General features: G+C 37.4%; 1 protein-coding gene across 2 annotated transcripts in view; it reads right to left on the reverse strand.

Annotated features, from left to right (window-relative positions):
• The window catches only part of MAMLD1 (mastermind like domain containing 1), a 253,785-nt gene that overhangs the window by 226,446 nt on the left and 7,249 nt on the right, over positions 1–20,090 (reverse strand). The window contains exon 2 of one of the 2 annotated variants that reach the window (XM_079319017.1): positions 5,947–6,057. The exons of the other annotated variant lie outside the window; for it this stretch is intronic. The gene's annotated coding sequence lies outside the window, so the exon portion shown is untranslated. The remainder of the gene's footprint in view (positions 1–5,946; positions 6,058–20,090) is intronic. 2 annotated transcript variants of the gene reach the window in all.

Consider the following 20,090-nt stretch of genomic DNA (forward strand, 5'->3'; position numbering starts at 1 on the left):
TTAGATTTTTCATTATTCCTATTTTGTATGAGGAATTTCACATTTCTTTGAAATTATGCTAAGAGCCACATAACAATACTGTGACAAACTCTTTTTTGAGTTTGTCAGCAAGTTCAAGGTAAGAGCAGTAAGGACACTTGGGTTGCATTCACATCTGCTGGTGACTTCCTGTGTTATACTGAGCAGATCAGTATGGCTGCATGAAAATAATTTTTGTTGCAAGTATGGAAATGCTGATATTAAAATTCCTTCTAAGCATGCCAATGATTTAATAATCTTTTAAGTATATCAAGAACTAAAATCATGCATCGTCACGACAAAAAAAAAAAAAAAAAAAAAAAAAATTGTTATAGCAATTTCCTTGCAGGTTGAGTGTTTTTCTATTACTGTGTCAATTGAAACAATTTTTCCCATTATCATGCCAATGGAGCTGGCCGGGTTACACCCAGGGTCTCTGATGACTCCAGACAAAAGGGGTCGGTGGCAGCGGCTCCCAGAGGGGACTCGTGTTTGCAGGGAGCTCGGATCAGGACGCCCCATCTGCAACCCCTGCTGTGGAACACAGGAGAGCCAGACCCTCTGTGATCACCTGCCCTGCATCTGCCCCGTTCCAGCCTCCTGCCTCTGCAGACACAGCTGATCCCCCGGACACACACGGTGAGCGAGGAGCCGCCGCTCCAGCCCGTTCCCACCGAGACCGGCGTGGCCGCTGCCGCCCCTCCCGCCTGCGCTCCCGCCTGCCCTCGGCAGCTCCGGGCTGGGACCGAGCACAGAGACAGTGTGCCTGCAGCTAAAGGGACTGACACTGAGTTATCTGTTCTGTTCTGTTAGCAATTTTAACAACTGCTGTTGTTTCTGCTTGTACAGTTAGGTATATTAGTAAAAAAGCTGTCATTCCTACCCCCTTATCTCTGCCTCAGAGACCTTGATTCAAACAATTATAATACTTGGGGGGGAGTGGAATTGAAGTCTCTATTCCAAAGGAAAACTTTTGCCTTTATCAGCAGACACCTGTCCTTCAAACCAGGACAGAAATTAAATGGCAGTATCTATGCTCAGAACAGCCGCAACATTGGCAGAAATCTTCATTTGCATATTAAGCATTTAAGACCACGTTTAGATGTTAATAAAAACTAAGTGGTACTTGAAAGTGAAAGCCTCCATAAGTTCACCATTCCATCAATTCCATTCTGTTAAAACATAGTTTGAACCTAAGAAAAGGGTGATTGAACAGAGGAACAGATTCTCTGGAGAGGCTGTGTGGTCTTTGCTCTTGGAGGTACTGAAAAGCTAACAGACCTTAGCCCAGCACTGTAATCCTGCTGTAGCTGCCCTTGCTCTGAGCAGGGTTTTTCTCCAGAGGTGCCTGTCCACTTTGGCCATCCTGCGGGTCTGTGATTTTCTAAAATTGCTGCTGCTGCTTTAAAAGCAAAACCCAAAACCTCAATGCAGAATTAAACTGTGTTCATCTCAAAATCTTCAGATTATCCTTCATATCTTGTAAGATTTAGAAAAATTCCCTCTTAGAAATACTTAGGATAATATCTCAGGCTAGCCAGGGAGTATACTACCAGAAAGATTTAATATTGGATCTGGAACTAACTCAATGCTCCAGAGACAAACCAAACATAATGAAAATTTTTCAAATCACTGAAGTGAAATTCAGTCACAGCCAATATATGCCATAAAATACTGATTTTTAATATTTAAAAAATAACCCTTTGAATAAACCAGAAAAAATTTAAAGACATATTTATAATGTAATTTAACTGTTCTCACATACTGAAAATATATTTACAAAAGAACTGAAATAACAATTCTTGAAAAGTGTGAATAGAAGTACAAAATGTAGTGATAGAGAAATAGAGTTAACACACATACCCCAAACCTCCTCTCTCTCATCCTTTAAGAGACACAGTCAGAAGATCTCCTTGCTACCATTTTCTCCAGACAGACTTTTGCATGTTTTCAATGTATGTCCAGCTAATTGGTTGTTCTTGTGACCACTGCTGCCTTAGAGCCTGTTCATACCACTACTGCAACAGCCTCTGCTGGCTCAGCTGTAATTTGGTTATCTCCTTTTACGGTTACAGTGTGAAACATTAGAAGCAGAGCTGAGTCTGACTCATGTTCCAGGCAGCAGGATATGTATGGATACACACAATTCAGCAAAGCCTAAAGCACCATGACACTGCATTTCTATGAGATTGCTCAGGTTAAACTGGATCCCAAATACAGCCTTGAGGTCTGTGCTTCAGGACACACGAACACGCTTGTCCAGCCCCAGCAAACTGAGACAGGAATAGGGAGCTGCTGCTTCCAATGCTTTGAACAGTTAAAATCATGATCACTTCAACAGGTGTGCAGTGTATGCCACAACCTACACAGATAAAAGTGTCTAGGAAAGGCGATAGTCTGAAATACATTGTTCTTAATTGTAAGAGTGAATAAGTTATTCAAACATAAAATGTTTTTTAAAAGCAAAAAAAAAAAACCAATTATTTAGTGTACTAGAAGCACCTGCCTGTGGAAAAACCCCCAAACATAAAATAATTAAATTATTAAAATTATGAAATTAATAAATTATAATTAATTATATACAAATTATAATTAATAAATTAATAAAGATATTTAAAAATTAAATTTAAAAGTCACAGAATTATATAACTTTGCATTTATGTAATATATTTAGAAGTCTGTTTCAACTACAGATACTTGTAATTGGAATACAAAAGCCCTCTGGCAAAATTTAAATACAAAAATGTAGACATAGTTCTTGTTTACAGGGATAGTTGTAGAAGCAAGAAAGAGAAGCAACAGCCTGAGGCATTGGCAATACATTCTTTCCAGCTGGAAATGCCATGCACATAAGGTAAGCTGCTTTACAAGGTAAGCAGAGGAATAGATTTACCACTGGTTGTACAAGCACACAGCAAAAGATCATCACAGGATAGGCATGGGGAAATAAGTAATAAGTGCATAAATGTCTAAGTGTATTTTTTGTATGAGAAAAAATCAGAGCATTTGGCAATTAAAACTAGTGAAAAATATTCACTGTCTTCCTACACTAAAGAGAAAACAGAACACAGATCCAGACCCAGTGGACTGCCTCCTGTTTGGTAGAAATGTTTGTGGAATTGTGGCCCTTACACTGATTTTAAAATGTGACTTCAGTGAAATTCTTCCTCTTCCTTTAATACATCATTCAAGCTTAGTAGCAGAGAACAGACTTTTCAACAAATGGCATACTTTCCTTTCTGCATAAATTAGACTCATCTGCCTGGAAAATCTTCATCCAGGGGTTGAAAAAACTGGTTTTGTGAATATTCTGTACTCCACACTCAGTCAGAATCTCTGCTTTCCCCTGCTCTCTAAAATCATGTTACATCCTATGGAAGTGTAAAGTAGAAAGACAGAAAAATGCAAATCGCTGATCATGTTGAATGACAGTTTAGAGGGTTTGTGTAGCACAATTCAGAACTCTACATTATTTTACTGCTTGCATATCTATCCTCTGCTACTTACTGCTCCAACTACAGTGCCACACACTCCTTCCTAGAAAACAACTGTCATAATTTGTTAATTGAACTTTTTTTTTCTTATCAGAGTACTTTCACAAACTTCCTCCCAACCAGTTCCTCTAATAATCTATTTCCCCTTTATTATCCAGCCTTTTGTATTTTATATATGCAAATATTACATTATATTCTGTGACTTTAAAGTTAATCATTTGGATACTTCAACAAGGAAAGATACTATTTTCTCCTTTGTATAAAAAGATGCCTTTCTGAAGAATGCCTGTGCAGATCTGATAATGCTCCTAGAACAGAAAACACATCACATCTACCCAGCAAGAACAACAGTTTCTCAGCTGCCACTATCTCTTGTTTCCCCTACTGCTGTATTTTGCATGGCAGTAGCCCCTCTGCTGACACTGTTCACTTTCCCTAAATTGCTATCTGTATTACCAGAACTGGCCTCCCTTTTTTCTGTATGTGCTCCCTCCCTACAAAGCTCTCCCAGTCACTACCTTCTACCTGGTCTCATGAAAATGATGCTATATAAGTAATTCTGTCCTCTACATTCAGTATATTCTCCACCTTCCATCTGTGTATGCTGTTTATCAGGCAGATATCTTGCAATATAAACATCTTGCAATATAAAATGTAACTCAAAGGACTTTAATATATGATTCTCTGTATTTTCTTGCTGTGATGATTTACTCTGGAACTATCAAACTAAAGATCAGTTCAGACTATATATTCATTACTGACTGAAAACCTTTTCTCTGAATTTTCCTTCTAAGAAAGAAAGGACCAGAATATCACTGAGAGTTTGACACTATGCTGTAACAAACATGACTGTATCAGTTGGCATGAAATGTAGATGAATGGTTTGAAATAGATGCTGAACAGGAAGCTTGTATTATACTCTAAGCAGCTCTAAGCTATATGGACCAGTCAAGTAGTAATTTCCAGTTATATTTACAGCAGAACTAAGTTTTAGTTCAAGTGCTCCAGATGGCCAGAGGCCCATACACATGCCAAACTCCTACCTGTTTTTGTTCCACTGGATGGCCCTGCAGGGTGCTGAGCATTGTCAATGGCAGCACAGCCATGCTGTAAGCTTCAGAGCACAAGAACTATTTCTTCAGCCTATCTATTTTGACTTACACTGGACTAATTTAGGTGGGTTTATCATTAATTAATACTACAATGAATACAGAAAAGTCCAACAAAGTTCAACTGCCTACAAACAAAATATAAAATAAGGCACTGAATATGTTCACTGCTGACCAACTTCAAATTCTGAAGATTCATTCCCAGTGTCTGTTTTCAGACAGTTGAAATAACATTCAAGAAAGTGATTAGATGTAATGAAATTGTTTCAGAATAGTTCTATGTTGTATAACATACATGTACAGAATTTTGTCTTAAAGTCCCAGAAATGAAACAAAAACCTTGGGATACATATATTTGTAAATAAATAATATACCACTGCCACAGGAAAAAGGCATTTTATAGGAAGAAAGGAAAAAAGTATAAATGCTGAGAAGACCATACTTCTAGATCTTTTTTTCAGTAGCATCCCATGGTATACAAGATACTCTAAACCAAACAATGACAACATTTTAATTTAATTTCTACAGTTCTTAGCAGAATTCTCAAGACAATGGAATAATCAGGACACAGAAGGGTGAGCAGATCAGAGCCTCCCTAAAGGAGATCTCTCACCCTGCATTTTAATCACTAGAGAATATATGGAGACATAATACTCTATGTAAAACATACATAAAATATATATTACAATGGTCTGCTTAAGATAACTCCACATTTCTTTACCTCTGAATCTCCCCACTAACTCTATTCTGGTCTTATCAGCAAAGCTGAGAGGGGCAAATAAAGCAGGAGAGAGAAGCATTAAAAAAGGCCATATCATTAACTCAGATAAAATGAATAGTCACTTACAGCACTTTAAACCATTCTTAAAATTCATAGAAATTTTGCTTATGTGAAGTTTCACTCCTACACAGTGTTCTCTGAATTATTTTTCAGTGGGACTTCTTCTGTGATCAGCAGGTCTAATAATCAGGCACTACAGACAGGTTCTGCTCTATTGGTGCTGGGGTGGTCACAGTGATGCCTGACAGACTGTACATATGAGAGGATGTGGGTAATGCTGGAGAGGGGTAGGAGATCATTAGTCTGTTTTCCATAACCTTTCTGTCCTTTTGCTCCCAATGGGATGATTCTGCAGTGGCATAATGCACCCCATTATATGAATCTGGAACGAGCTCATGGGCTGTTGGGTACCTAATCAGCCTCTCCCAGAGGCCCTGCTTAATTAGTGCTCAGCTAAGAGAAGCAGATTTGAGGGAAGACTCAAGGAGAACTGATCCCTACCAGAGTCCCTTGGTAGAGAGGAAGGCCTGGCAAAAGCTGTTACCTTCTTTGGCTGCCAATGCTCAATTTCAGCTTCCCTGAGCCATAGCAGCACAGACATTTCCATGGGTCAGCAGTTCAGAGAAAAGAACCAAGAATCTGCTGTCAAAACACCCTACAAACAAACAGAAAGGGAACATTCCTGTATGCCCAGGTCTAATTTTACATACATCAATAGAAACAGAGGTTGCTTTATCTTAAGCAGAGGGTTACATCCATTCAGTTCTTCGGGTGTCCCAGGGCTGTGTGGAACAGCAGACTGAAGCTGCAAAAGGCTTTTAAACATTAACTTTGTAAACTTTTGTGTCTTTTATCATAAAAGGCATTAAAAGATTTGATTTTGTCATAACAGGTGCTCTTAGGTCTTTTTTTTTCTTACTTTTTACCTAAGAAATGTCAGAAAATCTGATGTTTGGTGATTTGCCTGTGAGAGTGGACAGTATCCAAAGAGAGAAAAATGTTCTAAGACAAACATATGTTCATAAGGAGCTCATAAATAGATACTAAATAAAGTAACAAATGAATCCTGGATTTCTATTACAGAATTCCCAGAATTGTGAACCACATACATATCTTTCCTGGCTCTTTGCAAGTTATCAATATATTATTCTAAAATAATAGATTTTAAAAAAAAATTAAAAGATTACCAAGAAAAGTTTCAATGGATTTTTATATTGAACCTTATCTTTAGCACATATGTAGCATCTTTAGGATTATGAGAAAATACTGTTCCAGAAGATTTTTTTCATAAAAGATTTCACCATCAAACCAGCTTGATATTTTCTGCTTAACTGTTTTGTGTATGCATGTGTTAACATGAATATATTAAATAAAACCATTTTGTCCTTTTCTTTGGTACGATTAATTTTAATTTTAAATGTTCTTTCTCAGTTCAATTTGTCTCTCTCCAACTGCACCTTGGATCAAAGTTGGGATAACTAGGTACACAGATATTAACAGAATATACAATTTGAATGTAGAGTCCTCCAACATGAATACTTTCTCTTAGAAATCTTTTAATTTCTTGCTGGCATCTTGCTGTGTTGGAAGCAAAGTAGGTTGATTTCTCATAATACCCAGGAGAATCCAAGGCATTGACAGCTGAGGAAAGGGACACAGAAGGTTTGGAGACACCAAAATAACAGAGACAAGAGTTTAAAAACAGCATCTATAGAAACTGCTTCATATCCTATATTATGAAACCTATTCATGTTCAGAGGATACCACTTTGTTTTCAAAGACCAAATGAAGTGCATAGTCAGATTTATTATATGCTTCAAAAAAAGAAAGAGATGTTCTTTGAATAAGAACATTTGAATTGTATGTTGTAATGCACAGCAAAACCAATGTACAATTTTCCTGTTTCACATTCTTCATGCTGAGTATCACAGAGGTGCACAAGCATTTCCATGCAGGTTAATTCACAGATGGAGTAACAAAACTCATGTGAATAACAGATATCTGTCAAAGCTCAAGTCCTTAGAACAGAGGTTTTAAAAGGAAGCAGAATTGAGTGGCTGCTCACCACAAGGTAATAGAGGTAAACAATGTTAAGGATGGATAAAGTCTGGTGACATTGTCTTATTGTTATCTGAAGACTAAGCAAGTAGGGCATAATCAAAATATTAAAAAAAGATTATGGTAGAAAATTAAGGCTTAAAATGGAGAGATTAACTTCTGTCATTCCTAATATTCACTATAAGCTCTTGACAATCAAGGACTTTCTGTAAAAACACCTAACACTTGGGTTTTAAAACACAATGAATAAAATCTAATTTAGAAACACTTGATTTATGTGTTTTAAAAAACCCAGAGAGCAGAAAAGCATCATGATCTAAGGAGGGTAAAACAGCATGAGGGAAATACTGATAAAATGGAAGAAATTATCATCTTTTCATTTAATGCAGTCCAAGTTCAGTATGAAGACTGCCATTAAAATATTGCCTAAAAGTAAAGGTAAAAGGCAACCCATATCAGCTTCAACTTCTTCAAAGAATGAGCATATATATATATTTAACTTTTCACCTTAATCATTGCTTATATTAAATATGTATCAGAGTAAAGATGGTGATGGTATAAAAAATAAAGATGTTCATTTCACACCTTCTCCTGAAACAGTCTTGTGAATAAGTACATGCAATGTAAATCTCATGTCTCTGAATTAAGATTATGTTCATTTTGCCACCTAAGCAAAATGAACACAATATCCATAAGATTATTACAAGACATTTCATTAAAAACTAGCACTATGCTTAATCCTTTCTTCAATTAAGGCACACTTTCAGAACTTGGTATTGGGCACATAAACTAAGGACGTATACTTTATTGAAAAAAAAAATCCTTCTGAATCCCTTGCAAAGTCTGTAAAACTAGGAATATTAAATGGAGCACCTCACAAAGTTGGCAAGTCTGATTATTATAATTCACATATCTAAAGTCTCAGCACAATTTCAATTTGATGCAGACTGGTTCCCAAACTTCTGTTCCAACAAACCACTGTCACGCTTGATATTGACATTTTAATTGGCAACTGATCATCTTCAGGCTGGTCCTCAGTGGCATCACCATAAGCACAGGCCTGTGTGCATCCCACTGCTCAACCTGCACTATTTCTACCATGAGTGTAAGGCAAGCTTTAGAAATTTGGAAATTCAGCTTTTCTAATCAGCTGATAAACCGACACCAGTTTTTCTTTTACATAAAAATATATTTAAACTTACTCATAACACCTATTCAAAGGTTAGACATGCTGGAACTATTGTCTGCCTAACTATCATGAATAACTATAAAAATGCAACTATAAACAAAACTCTTTATTAGAAAATATATTTATGATGCAGTTCATTTGATGCTTATAAATAACAAAAGTCCAGTAACACTTTTAGACTCCACCAGAAATACTGCCACTTCACAGCTTTCAACCCCAAATCCTGCCTTTGAAAATCTGGGACAATGATTACTGCAGGATGCCCTTAAAAAGAATAAATGCAATCTCTAGTTCCAGAGGTGGGATCTTCAGCCATATCACAGTTCAACATGTCCCCTCTCATACAAATAACTGCCTAGGGAAATTAAATCTCTCAGATATTGAGTTCAAAATACTCAGAATATTTAGTCTGAAAGCTCACCAGGTTATATTTCACTAGAAGTTAGAGAGAACAAAGGGAACAAAAGGAATCCTTGGTCTCCTGTTGCTGTGTAAGTGTAATCTTACATAATTTAAGTGCAACCAATAACAAACTGGCAGCCCAACAACATTTCTTTTAGAGTAAATTATGATTCACCTATTTCTTTTGGTTGCTTTCTTCAGACAATGCTTACTTCTTCAGGCTTCTCTGGGCTGAAGTTCAATTAGCTTTCCTCCAAATCCCATTATAATTCATAGAACTGTTAATCAGTTAGGATGGCTATCATGAAGACATAAAAGTGAACAACAGTTTACTGGGGATATTTTAACACTTTTCCCCTCATTTCTCTTACTACTAATCTATGACTATGGAAAGGAAGGGGTGGGTGTTAGAGGTGGGTTTATGTTATTATCCATGTAGGTTTTGAGAACAGGTCTGTAAGTGTCCAGTGGAATTCTGTGTGATTTCTCAGAGAAAAAGATGCAAGCCACTCCAGAACTATTTTCCCGACTCTTTAAAAGGAACAGCAGCACCACTGGCAGGTGACAGCCCTAAGGCAGTACAAGGGGAACAACATGCTCAGTACCTACAGGAATTGACTCCTGCACTATGCTTAGCACCATGCCTACATCAAGTATGAACTGACTGGGATGAAAGAAATATGAAGACTCCAGGCACTTCCACCTACTCACAAAAACATAACGTTACTCCCATGCATGCCACTTCCACAGAGACAATAATGACATAAATCCACATAAATTACCAACCAGTCAGGGAAAGCCCTATGGGACTCCTCATGCCTGTATAGCAGCACAGGTATCTGCTACCACTTTCTTCTACATACTTCTTTTTGCTTTTACTCCATTGCAAATCTTAGTGCAGTATCTTCAGCATATTTCTCAGATTCTAAGCAACCACGCTCCATATACTTTACAATATTCAATAGCCTTTTGTGACCTTATTTCCCTATTACCCTACATTTACTAAAAAGTCCAGAAAATTATTTGAAATACAACTTTCCAAGTGACAAAAATGAGGAAGGCAACCAGGGAACTCATTCAGTGCCACTGCAATTACTGCTGGAGCTGGGTGAACACAAGAAAAATGAAAACGGGCTGTAGAGGGACAGGATATACAAAATAACAAATGAAAGAGCTGTCCAAAGTGTGCAAGATGCCAGGTTTCCTACTCTAGGAAAGAATGTGATTTGAAGGCATGCAGATTGTGCTCTGCACCTGAGTGCAAATAACCTTGTGTGCCTCAGCTTCCACTGCTGCAAAACTAACTGCATTTACATGCTGGTTTTGGTTGGGATCACTAAAATGCTATCACTCCACAATACACTTTAGTGGGCATGGAGGTATTGGGTGGACACTGGATTTGATTATCTTGGAGTTCTTTTCAAACCTTAATGATTCTATGATTCTATAGAGTTAATTTTCTTTACAGAAGCTGGTGTGGGGCTGTGTTTTGGGTATGTGCTGAGGAGAGTGTTGATAACACAGAGATGTTTTTGTTGTTCCTGAGCAGCACTTACCCAGAGCCAAGGCCTTTTGGCTCCTCACCCACCCCACCAGCAAGAGCTCCACCAGGAGCTGGGAGGGGACAGCCAGGACAGCTGACCCCAACTGACCCAGGGGATATCCCAGAGCATGTGGCACCATGCCCAGCATAGAAATCTGGGGAGAAGGAGGAACGGGGCATGTTTAGAGTGACAGTGTTCTGTCTTCCCAAGTCACTGTTACAATGATGGAGCTCTGCTGTCCTGGGGATAGCTGAGCACCTGCCATGGGAAATGGGGAATTAATTCCTTGGTTTGCTTTGCTTATGCACATGGTTTTTGCTTTACCTGTTAAACTTCATCCAACTCACTCAGTTTTCTCACTTTTACCCTTTCAATTCTCTCTTCCAGTGAGTGGCCCTGTGGGGCTGAGTTGCAAACTGGGTTTAAACCATGACAACTTACAAGCTTATCTGGCAGAGGGCCCTGAAAATTTAGTGGTGATAGCAGACAACATTGATACAGACACAAGATGCATCATTCTCTTACTATTTACTTAAGAAGCACTGTATGGGATATACAGATCAATAAGCAAAGATGTGAAGTATTACTGTAATACTTTCTCATTATATACTAGAAGCCATCTCTCCTTCACATTCAAAGTAATCCATATTTCCCAAGGTTAATCTTAATTCTTAATTATAAAATGATGATTTAGTCAGCGCACCTGCCTTTTAAGCATAAAATGCATTCTTTACAAAGTATGTGCCTCTTTTGTGATTTCAAAGAACAGTGCAAATGTAGAAGAGTGTGCAGATCAACAGTCAGCAAACAGTCAAAAAGCTGTCTAATGAATTAATAACCTCCTTTGAAGTGGTCGACTTCAATATTGTTATTTTTGGCATTTCAAGCATTAACTCTATGAGCAGCCAGCCTACACATTTCTATTCAGTGGCAATAAACTAATTTGGTACCAACTACAACAAGATATTATAGTTTTTGCATGGTTTTTATCTCATAGACAAGGCTAAATATGCCAAATTCTATGAGATATTTCCTTATTAAAGTGAAATTTAGAAACGGAGGAGCCACAGTGCTAAGAGTGCAAATCTCTAATTTTTTTTTTTCCATCGAAATGAAAACTTCACCCTTGGAAAATACACTTGAGTACCGAACATATTCATTAGCTTTTTGCATTTGATCATGATTTGATGACAAAAACATTAAAAGGATGTCATATTATAGTAAATGTAGTTTTGACAATGGGTTCACTCATCCATTGTACTAAGTCAGAAAAGCTTCTTGTACTAAAACAGCTCAAAATTTTCAAAGAATAATCTCAGAAGGTTCTTAACTTACATGTTAGCTTAAGAAAAAAATTCTGTCACATTCAATTTCTTTTTTTTCCTTCAAAAGCAGTCAAAACATATTTGCACATTGCAACACCATTGAGTGCCTTCCTGAAAAATGACAGTGCATAAATTACAAAGCCAGCTTTTCACAGCAAACACAGACCTGTGCACAAGTTAGAATAACATTCTCTTAATCCCTAAAGCAGAACAGTGATAACTACATCTTTAGTATGTTAAAAAGCTGTTACTTTTTCCTTTTTTTAAAACCAAACTGCACTGCTATGAGCTTAAACTCCTCTCATTGCATTGCTCCAGGCAGTGGATCTCCTAACATACACACTTTCATCCTGTGAATATAGGTGAGAGAATAAACCAACACCTGTTTTTCCTGTCTTCAACATAAAGGCATTTGCAGCTAGACAAGAACCTGTGAGATATCAAACATGCTAATGAAACCTGACTGTTCTAAAAGGGACTGAGAGCTTGGCATTCATTTGATGAATAAACATCTGAAGTTGTTATCTGCTGCAAATGCTTTCATTTGGGGTCCAACAGTAACTTTCTTGCTCTAACACTAATATTTAAAGTAACACCAGAATGTACTGTATGTTAACTGAATCATAGCATTTGTCTGTCATAATTATGTTAATTTCAGAAATTCCTTGGCATTGAAAATATAAACTTCTGATATAAATCTGATTGTGTTGGGTTGATGTGGCCAGAAACGTGTATTCTATCACCATCTGTTAAAGCAGGGTGGGGTAGTGATTTCCTTATCTCTGTGACACATACCATCTGCTAATGGGCCTTTAAGACTAAGTGGGGCAATCATCTTTATCTTTTCCACAACCCACTCTCTCTCCAGGAAGATATCACTGCTGCTGGCCCATTGAGTCCCACTGTATGACTGATAAAATTACATCAACCCATTGGGCAATTCTTCAGTGAGGGGAAGGAGCCAAACCTTTCCTACTTAGATAAAAAACTGAGATTTTGAACAGCCGGTTATCCAACTCTCCACTGGAACACCATATCATTCCACATCATCTCTGGACTTTCAGAGGAAAACTGCACCTTCTACAGGAGCACTGCTTCAGCTGAGCCACCATTTAATTAGACTGCTACCAACACCCTGACTGACAGTGAGTTAGGTTGTATTCTGATTAAGTCAGTGTTTTTGGGATTGTTCTTTGTAATAGTGTATTTCTATTTTAATTTTCCTAGTAAAGAACTGTTATTCCTAATTCCCGTATCTTTGCCTGACAGCCCCTTAATTTCAAAATTATAATAATTTAGAGGGAGGAGGTTTACATTCTCCATTTCAAAGAGAAGCTTCCGCCTTTATTGGCAGATACTTGTTCTTCAAACCAGGACACTGACAGAAAAATATAGGTATAATTCAATGCCTGAATAAAATTTCCTAACAGCTGTTTCAATTTTCTGCCACACAGTCTAACTAGAAATTGATTATCAGCAATAAATCTTTCATCTCTTAATATAATATGTACCTTTCTGTGAAAATGTAGTTGGATTATAAAACAGTAAAATAACAAAGTGATATTAGTGAGAAAAATACTAATTCACTACATGCCTTGTACCTGCTGAACATGCTGTATTTATATGGCAGTCAGCTCCCAAATAGATGGCACCAGAAGATCAAAATAGTTGCTTGTCACAGCATGTAAAGAAAAGGGAATTTTCTTCATCTGCACACATAGTTCTTTGAAGCTGTCCTGTGAAAGGTATCTCTCAATTATATATCACTATTTCCCCTCTCTCCCCACCAAAAAAAAAGATTGCCAACCTTTTTATTAAGCCTAGGGGGATGGATGAAAAATTACAAACATTGCCAAGTGTGTAACTAGAAAAACTGCCTTGAAGTGGGTGGGGTTGTTTAGATCTTGGCAGCTGCTGTGTAATCAAAAGCTTTTACAAAAGCTAAAGTAATTTAAGTCTTGTCAGAGAGGCCCACTGATTCTGGTAGTTATTTTCCTGCAGACCCCATAATTGATTAGCTTTTCACACAGCATTTGCTGGGGCTGTCATCCAGAGTGAGTGCTTTGTCTGTCCCCTCAACAAAACCAACCCACAGAAAGACAAGATTTTCAAAACAATGCAGAATCCATCCTTTAGAAAGCACGAAATGTAGCTAAGAACTAAAACTCTGGCTATTTGTTTGCTAATTTCTTTAAGTCCTGTTAAACACAGAAATCAGTAAGGTCTAGAAAGGTACCTTCCATGGCTGACAGGGATACTCAATACATCTTTACTGATATTTCTAAGTGAAGCCATAGGCATTGTACACACTAAGATTTAATTTTTCTACGGCATTTTGCTTAGGAAGTTGAACTTCCATCCAAACTCCTCACTTTCTCTGTTTTGAGAAATTAGAGGTCCAAGATGGTGCCCTCACTATAATGTCTCAGGCGATACAATTACAGAAAGTTACTTCTTCAGACACACTAGCACCCAACTAGAGTGGAAAAAGCCCTCAACACTCCTAGCAGCACCAGCATATGCTGATAGCAAGAATAAGGTTTCATGGTAGAATGGGATTTTGAAATTTTCTGGTTTTAACCTATACTTCAAAAGAACTACAGAATGTGGAAGTGTGGAACCAGAATTTGAATAGCACACCTGTAAACACAGCCTGTGAAGAATTGCTAAGCATTGAGCAGACTCAAGTTTTTGTTTAAAAGCCAAAGAACAAGTACAAAAAGCTTGAGCACAATTAAACAAGTGTTTTTTTAAAAAATGGAATATTAATCCTTTCTTGAATGATGGATTATAGTTATGTATTTATAAATCATACATTCAATTAGTCAGGTGTCTTCTGAGATTCATACTGAGTCACATACCAACATGCAATCAAATGAAGTTTAAAAGAAAAAAAAAATCTATTTTTTACATATGATATGAAATGCATAGCAACTCCCAAGGAGAATGCCACAATATAAGCAGAACACCTACTTTGCTTCTTTTTTTTTTCCTATGTGCACAGAGACCTATGATTAAAGTCTGAGCTCCCATGGTTTTGATGCATACAAATATGTGCTACACACACTGTCTCAGCAGGCACTCATTATGCAGTCACAGCAAAAAAAAAATTCAATGCCTCACTGAATAAGAAAGAAGGAGGAGATTTTTCACCAGTTCTGCTGAAAGGCAGCAACAACAACTTAGAGAAAAGGGGAATTATTGTATATCCCGTTTATTCATAATTTGGGATAAAACAGTTTACTGATAAATAGCTAAAACAGCAATTCAGCTAAAAATAATTTACAGGAGTTATAAGCCCCAAAAATTCCTTACCATTCTGTGGTGGCCTTTTCATGTTATCTGCAGCAGTTTTCACACATTCTTAAATTAATCTGTAGGCAGTTTGAAGGTTAAAGAACAGTGAACTTTGAGAAGAATCATGGAGTTCAATGCAAAGAACAGATAAAATCATATGCTGGAAAGGTAGCGTTTCAATTTTGCCAGAGGCAAGGTAAAAAGCTTAAAAACAACTGTGTTAAATGGAAACTTGTTATGTAAAAATACAGGTAAGAAGGAAATAGTAAGACTAGAGCTGTGACTGAAACTACACATTTCTTATATTTCTTTCCTGCAATGTCTCTCTGCTCAAGCTTTACAACCAAGAGTCAAAGAGTGCAGTGACTGTAGAAATCAAAAAAGTATTTATCAATAAGGCAAACTGTAAATTATGGAGTGGAACTTTGAAAGTATGTATCTGGGAGATCAAATGCTTCTCAGCACATCAGGAATGTCATCTACACTTATTATTATACACTGATTATTTCATAAGTTCTACTACCATCTTAAGTACTTCCACTACTAGAGGTTCATAGATTTTACCAAGACAATACGTCCACAGAAAAAACAGCAGCTGGAACTACACTGCTGGATCATTGAGCCAAATTCTGAAACTCCAGCTACTAAGTTTTAGACTGGTTTGTGGCCAGGCTTCAGCTCAGTTTCTATTGTGTACAGCCAGTGTGATACCATAGGTGCCTACACTAAAGTAAAGTATGTACTCTAAACATGGACACTAAGTTGAGCATGTAAAAAACTTTACTAGCCGTTTTAGGGTAATCTTTTTAACAGATGTAGAGTGTTAAAAAATATCCAGCACTTCTCTTTCCCCTCTAGCCTTTTCTTCCTTGTAGTGGTTGAAGTTTTTACCACTCTGCTGCTAACAGGATTTGCACAGCCACTATTGCAACCTAAGGTCTAAGGCAAAAAACCTCCCACCCATCAGAACTGTGAGCTTTTGCTGAATATTTTTGATGATTTAAATTTTCTGTTGAATATTAAACACAAGTCTTACTCTCATTTGTGGCCATTGCAGGCCTAGGGAGAATCTTAAAAGATTTTTCCAGTCTTTCTCACGCTCAGCTAGGATTTTTCTCAAGCTAGAGCCTCTTTCTCTACTGTAAAGACAAGAGAAAGAATTATAACAAAGATAAACACCTGCTAGATCCGTGAAAAAGCCTGAGACAAGAAGTGTCTCCTTCTCTGACCAATGAATTGTCTGTATTTTCTTTTTCACAAAGTGTCTTATTTAAAGCAATAGCTTCCTTCAATAAATTGCTCTTTATTGTTCTTTCTTGCACTGTGCAAGAGAGTGCCTTGTTTCTGTGTCCTTTCACCACTGAGTAATCCTCATAGAGTAACACTTATTTAAAATATTATTGCAAAATTATGTCCTATTTTTAGCAATACAAATGCAGAATTATTTCCTATCATCAGCTACTACTGATCTGTCTTGTGAAATGCACTCCTTTCTGCACCTTACCTTCCCTAGTGCTGGAATAGCCATGCTGCAATTGTGGAACACCTTGAGTTGCAAAGAACCTTTGGAGGTCATTAAGTCTGAACACCCTGCTCCAAACAGAGCTAGGCTGACCAGGGCCTGTCCAGGCAAGCTTTTAGTAATTCAAAGATCAGAGAATCTATAACCTCTCCAGACAACCTGTGCTCCAGTTCTCTGCTGTAAATTTTTGGTGCTTTTGCACCAAGTTTAATAAGAACCTTCCTTGATGCTAATTGTCATAAATTATTACCAAAACAAGGAATCTGAAAATTCTGTTTTGATCAAATATAGCAAAAACTTCTGAACTATCTTGTTCAGTTAGGAGAAAAATGCTGGAAAGTGTTTAAGTCCCTTAGAAAGTAAAATTATCCACTGAGTCTAGGTTGCTTTATTCACTGTGGAAGTACTGATTTCACTGCCATATTTGAAGAAGAGTGCTCTACTATGTATACTTCTACAAATATGGAGTCTAAGTACCATCAAGTGCCTTGCATAGATTCCCACCAAAATACAAGCCCTGTTGATGCTCTGTAGGTTTTGCAAGGTAGTAGCACATCCATTCATCTCCCCTCAGAGCACCTGCTGGTCACTTTCTGACATGCCAGATTTCCTGTGAGCCATTTACAGAGGTCATTATGCCAAAAGCACTCTATGTTCCTATGAAGGAAACATCTCTCACCAGACACTATGATGGTACATGAACAATGTACTCAAAGTGCCTTACTAGTCAGTTACAAGCACTTGCATACTTGCAACCCAGCAGCTGTTGGATCCCCAAAACCTGGGATTTTGAGCTTTCTGTGCTTTCTGGCACTGATGCCCTGGAGAACACTGCTTTTGACCTGAGGCCTCAGTGAAGGCTTCCCAATTTGAGTGATGGAGTCAAAGCCACGAGTGTGTAGTTAAATAGAAGTGTGTAATTTCACACGGTGAAAGGTTTTTAATTTGAGGGTTTTATAATATAGTAATAGGGATGGGACAAGATGGAGGATTTTGGGTGGTGTCTCCTTTCAATGTTCTTCCTTCTTATTCAAGGTTTCAGGTAGTAGTTTCTGGTTAGACAGTGCTGCACTGCAGGTCACAGGACTTTGGTTATTGGGGCAAAAGTATAAATAATATAGGTGTTATTTCCCTATTGGACTGTTTAGCTGTAAGAGACCTTGTAGGTTGATCTTCATCTTGCTCACCTCTAGCTGGTGACTAGAAGTGTTGCTGAACTTTCTGTACTTTAGATAAGATTTAATAAACAAGCAAGCCTGAACATGAGAAAATTTGTCCTCTTTGTGTTTTTTAATCCTGGCTCTGAGTGAAGACAGAAGAAACTTCAGACAAGCCACTAATTAAGTGGTGCAAATACCACCCCCTTACAAGTAGCTACTTCAGATAATTTATTAAGAGAATACCAAATAGATTCTGTCCCTCTTTCCACAGAAACATCTAAATGCTAAGACTTATTAAGTTATGATCTGCAAATCACAATGACAGAGATGCTTTAAAACCTATTTTATTAAAGTACATTTTACAAGATAGCCCACTTTGTTTTGTGAAATAGGTAACCTAAAAAGTAATTTCAGTGTTTCCAAAGGATGTAAAAGAAGATGATTTTCATTCTTTGATGCTGTCACATCATAGAACATACAGGAAATGCCAGCAATATACTATAATTAAACAAATATGAGCAAATAAATCTCAACAGTGAGTTGTAAAAGACCAACAGTATTTCCTTGTTGCCGCAATTACACCTTCTAGCAGGTTACCATTCATCAACTGAAGGTCTCTCCAATAAGAACCTTAGCCAACTAATCATTAAAACAGTGTACCTCATTTTCATACAGTATGAGGGTAATAAGAGCATTATCAGTCACTTTTTCCTTTCTACTCTTCTAGACACAAATGGCACTGGAAGCACCAGTCAGATTTAGATCACATGTTGATTCCACAACTGCCACCAACAAATACTCTCTTATAAAATCCCTAATATTAACTTGCTGCTATAAGCAGCTCCAAATCTTCATATGTGCAGGATGTGTTAATACTAAAAAAACTTCAACTTAGTCTGTTGAACCAGCAAGTTTTGATTACTATTACAGCTAGATCTTTACATGCTAATTAGTTTCACAAAATCAACATTTGCACATTACAGAAGATCCCTACACAGAGCAAACAACGAAAGTCACAGAACAATTATGTTTGTTTGTTGGGGCTTTTTACTGCTGGACTCATCAGAATCTCTTTTTCTTGTTTTCAGATAAGTCAATTTGAACAGATTATTTTTATTATTTTGGTAAGCAATTCCAATAATTCATTAAACTTGGATAATTTGATTCACCATTTCATATTACAAATGCTACACACAACTACTGGTATATGGCAACACACATCACTGCTTAATGAGTTGATTACAACAGGCCAGAGCATTGTCTCAGGGAAGCCTCCCTTATGCAGCCAGATGAGACAGACTCTCTGTGTCTGATCAGAAGCCCTCATGCAAGTGTACCACTCCCACTTCTCTGTTCCAAAGATAGGACAAGAATAAGGCACAAGCACAGAACAGGAAAGCACAGCTCTGCTTTGTTGGAAATGCAGGTAACAAGCAAATCCTGCTTAAAACTCCCAAAACCTTATGTGGCTGAGGCACTGCATTAGGAAGATAGAGCCTAAACCCTTCTTTTCCCAAGTCCCATCCATTTGTACTTCCCTTGGGATAAAAGGAGCTCATCATTTGTGGAATAAAGCCACGTGTCTTCCAGTGCCCCCTCTTTCTATCTGGATATTAGGATAGACCATCTCAGACCTAATAAGAGTGTTGAAAATATGTTCATTAATGCTCACATGACAGTTTCATAACTAGGTTACAAAGGATATCGAAGGACTGTGAAAGATAACACTTTTAGTTACATCTAATTTCTGTTACCTCCTTTCTTGTGGTTAGTCACCAGGTTCTAGCCCCAAAACTGTTCTGCTGAGCCATGCTATCTACCTTTTTGCTCTGTTTCAAAATAATCCACTTCAGCTCCGGTTTAGACTGCCACCATCAGCATTGCTACATATCTTGTTGTGCAGCTACAGCAATGATTTATTATTCAATGACAACAATGCAGCAGAAATGCTAATGTTATGAGTCTTCATATATATTATGAGTTCAAGAAAATAATCTGAAGTTCTTTTTGTTTCTCTGATGAACAAACACATTCTCTACAGATAACACAGCAGTAGTCAATAGGAAACCAGTATGCTTTACTTCAAACCTGTCAACATTTTTCATCTCCAAAAATACTGCACTTTCCTCCCACAAATTCTCCAAATTACATCTGCTTAATACAGGAAATACATTCTAAAGGTCTTGAATGG

This window comes from Erithacus rubecula (assembly GCF_903797595.1).
Source record: "Erithacus rubecula genome assembly, chromosome: 15".
NCBI lineage: Eukaryota > Metazoa > Chordata > Aves > Passeriformes > Muscicapidae > Erithacus > Erithacus rubecula.